This window comes from Fomitiporia mediterranea, assembly GCF_000271605.1.
Source record: "Fomitiporia mediterranea MF3/22 unplaced genomic scaffold FOMMEscaffold_1, whole genome shotgun sequence".
Classification (NCBI taxonomy): domain Eukaryota; kingdom Fungi; phylum Basidiomycota; class Agaricomycetes; order Hymenochaetales; family Hymenochaetaceae; genus Fomitiporia; species Fomitiporia mediterranea.
In genome coordinates this window covers 7,261,928-7,267,580 of record NW_006760386.1, presented here as the reverse complement: position 1 = coordinate 7,267,580, position 5,653 = coordinate 7,261,928, and positions in this window count along the sequence as shown.

Genomic DNA, 5,653 nt, shown 5'->3' with positions numbered 1-5,653 from the left:
TAAGGGTGTAGACCCTGATAATGATATATATTTAGTTACTAAGTTGCTTGCTTTTATGTTATTCATTTGTCTGTATGTTTTAGACATCCGATGTATCATTATCTTGTATCTGATACTTATTGTGTATCTGATACATGTCTTGTATTGTGTATCTGATACATGTCTCATTGTTCTGTGTCTGTTCTGTTTATATGCATATTAATCATCTTATTATTACTGTAGTGTCTGTAATTGTATCATTGATTGTAATACATGTTAACAGTCCCCTTCAAACATTTACAAGACCTATTAAGTCTGTAAGGTGTTTGATCTTTGGAACATGTAATGATTTAGTTAAGATATCTGCCCTTTGATCGTCCGTTTGAACATACTTAATATTAATAAGTTGTTCCTCAACATAACACTTAATAAAATTGTATTGTAAGCCAATATGCTTGGTTCTTGTTGAGTATTTCGTTTTGTCCACTTCTATAGATTTAATTACTACTTGGTTATTGTAATAAATATTTGTAAGTGTATCAGAGATCTACAGTATCTCATCTGCTAGGTATTGTAATGTTATAGCTTCTTGTATTCTATTTGATAGCACTATTATTTCCACTTTGTACATAGATAAGGATACTAGTTTCTGTCCTTTACTTGACTAAGATATGAGTGATTCTCCTAAGAAGAATGTGTATCTGGATATTGCTTTATTATTTTCTTACATCATTCTGTCTGCATCTGTATAACCAGTGATATTATTATGATTTCCTTGTCTGAAGATTAACCATTTGTCTTTGGTCCCCTTCAAGTATTGTATGTAATGCACTACAGCATTGTAATGTAACATGCTTGGGTGTTTTAAATGTTTTACAAGTTGGGATGTTATAAACACTATGTCTGGTTGTGTACAATCTACAATATATTATAAGGATCCAACCATATTCATATACAGTATCTTGGACATAAATGCATGTTCATCCTCTGGTAGATTATCATCTGTAACTAATTGAGTATTTGGTTGCATAGGTGTTTGTAAATTCCTATTGTTTTGCAAGTTATATTGAAGTAATACGTTTTCGATATAATGTCTTTGTCTTATCATTATCATTCGTTTGTTTCTATTATGTTTGATTTCTATGCTTAGTAACCAATGTAATTTGCTTCTGTCTGTAATTTCTATATGTGATTGTAGAGAGTTTTTAATCATATTGATAATATTATTACTCTGTACAACAATAGTTATATCATTGACGTGAACTAATAGTATTACAACTGTATGTTCATTCTTCTTTACATAGAATACTACAAAGTCATATTCTGATCATGTAAAACCAATCGTATTAAGTATTCAGTATAGAGTTTTATACTATTGTCGTCTAGCTTGTTTTAAACCGTATAATGCTTTGTGCAATCATAATACTTGTCTAGGTTTTAACTTTATTAAATCACTCAGTGGAGGTTTAATAAATATTATTTTGTCATTATCTAGTTCTCCATTTAAGTATGCAGATTTAACATCTATTTGATGTATCTTGTAGTTCTTTAAACATCCCTATACAATAGCAAGTCTTATTGAAGATATGTGTGTAGTGGGTGCAAATAGATTATTATTATAATAATCTTTGCTGTCTTGTTGAAATATTCCCTGTACAACTAATCTAGCTTTTTGTTTTTTGATAGAATTATTTGCTAGACGTTTTGTTTTATATACAAATTGTGTTCCAATAACATTTGTGTTATTAGGAGGATATACTGTCTCCTAAGTATTGGATTGTATTAATTGTTGTACTTCATTGTCTATAGCTTTATTCTAAAGCTCACAATCACTTCTATTGATTGCTTCTTTATATGATAATGGATCTGTCATTATTTCTGTATGTAGTTTGTTAAATTTGTTAAGATAAATCATAATATTCGTTTCGTCAATGTATGATAGACCTTTTGAGCATTTACTAGGTAAATTCGTTTCACCCAAACGTTCCATAATTTTGCACTTTCGAGTAGAGTGTTTTAGTTGTGTAGTTTTGTCTGATTCTTAATCAGATTCATTGTATTGTATGTTTTCTACTAACTTCCACATATTTTGTATTTTCTGTTAGTGATTTGCTTTCTCTGAGAGTGTTGCTTCATCCTCTATGGATGCACTAAGGTCCTGTTGTAAATGAGGAACCGTTTCAGAGCAATAGTTTGGGTTGTTACATCCAGGAGAAACATGTTGAAGACGTTTGATTACTCAGGGAGTTTTCATTTGAGTTTCCAGAGTATCCAATCCTATCTTGTTTCCTTTGGATTTTGTTTCAATGTGTGTCTGTCCTTGTTTGTGTACTTGGCAGTAGTATTCATCTCTGTTGCTAGGTCCTTTGGACTCGGATTTGTCATTGTTTTCCTTAATATCTAACTCGTTTTCTTGGATGTCTTCCAAGTCCCCTTCAATTTGTGAAGGTTTTGTGTCAAGGAATTGTATATTATGTTCAATAGTTATTTTTCTATCATGCCATGTAATGTGACCTTTTGAATTATTGTCGAAACCTATCCATCATCTGTAATAACCTCTATCTGTAATTTTAGATAGGTTTTCATTCTGTATTATAATGTATTGACTGAATTTGTGTATGTTGTCAATACTAGCATTGTGTCTGTATTGTTTATAATAAGGAGTTACATATCCTATTACTCTTCAAGGAGTTCTATTGTGAATATATACTTGTAACATTGCTGCTTCTGCCTATAAACATAATAGAATGTTTTGCAAAGTAATAGAGGCACATATTTGATTAAATATTGTTTTATGCATTTGTTCTGCTACTCTATTCTGTTGTGGTGTATACTTTACTGTTAGTCTGGATTTTGTTCCTTAACTAATTAAGTATTCTTGGAAGAATTTCCTGCAGAATACTCTATCATTATTGCTTTACAATTGTTTTATTTGTATACTGTGTTGTGTAAATATGTTTGTGCTCCATTAAACATACTGAGTATATGTGTCATCTTTCGTTCGTAATTTTAATAAAGATACCCAACATGTTGCATCATCAACTAATGTTAATAGATATCATATATTCTTATATCCTTCATGGGATATTGGACCTATTATATCCATATGTATTATATTACTGTAGTTTACACTTATTTCTGAAGATCTTGTTTTTGAATGTGCTGTTTGTTCAATGTTTACTTTTATACAATCAACACATTGTTTTTCATCAAAGTTTGTTATCTTTTGAGATAATATCATCATATTGTTCCATAATAAACGTTTAATATAATCATAACTGATATGACCGAGACGTTTATGTAGATTGTAAATACTGATTCCACTCATGGAATTCATGTAATGAGTGTTTCTTAACACATATAGGTTGTTTTCAAGTTTAATCGTTCCTATTTTGTGTTGTCCACAATAAATAATACATTCTACTTGTTTGAACATGAATGTGAAACCGTTGTTACATAATAACACTTGACTTATAAGTGAAAAGTTCAAATCTGAATGATAATAAACATGTATTAACATTATTTTGCTAATTACAGGATTGTGTGTATTTCCTGAATTTCCCCTTTTAATTTCAATAATCATATCTCTAGCCTTTGTAAGAGTCACTGTTAATTTGTTTGTAAGTGTAACTGTTACTGGGGATACGTTTCGTACATTTGTAAGGTGAAAGTAATATGGTGTAGTATGAATTGTTACACCAGAATCAATTATATCAATTGTATTAGGGATATATTTATTTATTAGCATGTTATTTTTGTCTAAGATATTATTATAACATACCCAGTTAGTAAATGGGTCGTTTGTGTCTGTGTTTGCAATAGTATTTGCCTGCTGAGAGGCTGGTACATCTGTCATTTCGATGTCTGGCACCTGTTCAATGTATGTGTTCATGTGTAGTGTAGTTGCTGCTGGTACAGATTTTGCTTCCATTGCTTCTATTGTGTTAGCTGAAGGATTAGCCTTTTTGGCTCAGGCATCTAGCATTGATTGAGTCAGTGACTTCCAGCAATCATAGGAGAAGTGCTCTGATTTGCTGCAATTGAAGCATTTCAATGCAGGGGTTGGTTTGCTCATATTTTTGTTGTTTCCCTTCTTTCCATACTTTTTATCTTTTGTACAAAACATATTTGCCTGTCCACGTATTGTAGGCTTGTTGTTTATGTATTGTGTAGGGTTTTTGATGCAAAAATCATTAAATGCTTGGTGCAGTACTGTAATAAGTCTTTACAGCTTGATAGGTTGATACTTGGATTTGGGTTTTCTATTGTAAAACATGTCTCAAGCTTGTTCCATAACTGTAATAGTACTACTATATTCAGGAGGGGTTGCAGCATAGATAGCTGCTTGATACGTAGTGTCTGTAGGTTTTAAATCGTCTGCTACTAGCTGTACATATATCTGCTCTAGTTTATCAAGTACTTGTCCAAAGTTTTTAACATGGTCATTACATTTAAATAGCAAAGACTCATTGTATACTTTATGTGTAACTGTATGAGGGTTGAAACGTTCTTCTAATCTGCTCATAAGAGTTTTAATCAACATTCTAGTATGCATAAAGTTAGCCATTATATGATCCACTACTTTATCAATTATTGATGTGTAGATTGTGTGCACAACCTTGATGTCTTCAGGCTTTGGTTCATTTGTGAACAAGTGCATATAGCCTGTTGCCACAATAGCAGAGTTAATCCAATACTTCTATATCTTGAATCTGGATGTGTCTTTTAGTTGTGCAATGTTGTGTCCAAAGTGTTTAGGTACATTGGCAGGTTTGTAATGACTTGTATTCATCCTTTGCAAGTTATTTAAAGGTGTAGATGAGTTTGGTACAGTTTCGTTTAGTGTATAGAGATTGCAGGTACTTAGTGAGTCTATCATAGATTCATAGTATCAATGCAAAGTAGTGTAGCATAGTCTCATAGTAGTAATGTGAGGTGTTAAGCAGAGAGTACAAGGCTCATAACCTGTTAGAATGTGTATTCTTAGGTTATCACACAAGTAATGAGGGCATAGACCCTGATAATGATATATATTTAGTTACTAAGTTGCTCGCTTTTATGTTATTCATTTGTCTGTATGTCTTAGACATCCAATGTATCATTATCTTGTATCTGATACTTATTGTGTATCCGATACATGTCTTGTATCATGTATCCAATACATGTCTCATTGTTCTGTGTCCGTTCCGTTTATATGTGTATTAATCATCTTATCATTACTGTAGCGTCTGTAATTGTATCATTAATCATAATACATGTTAACAGCCTTATACCTGGAAAGCATGTTGTATCCATACATCTGGGAGCTTTGTAAGTCTGGATTGGAGGATATGAATGTGATAGAATGTAGTCCACTTCTTGCAAAACTGAAGTCTCACATTAAAAAACTTATTAACTTACCTGAGCTAATCCTGAACTCAGACTTGAATCCCTTAGAGGTAATATTTCTTACAGACAAGGCTAAGCAACAGTAACACAACATTGAAATCGTCTCAGGTCATGAGCTCCTTAATAGACTAGTGGACATCAACACACTGTCATCTGTTGAGTAGAAGAGGCCAGACACAATAAAGGCAGTATAGGTAATGGCAGAGCATCTCCCCCATCTTTGCAATGCTTTTGTGGCATTCTTGGAGGTGTCTCTGACAATTTGGAAGAGATTTAGTAAGGAATA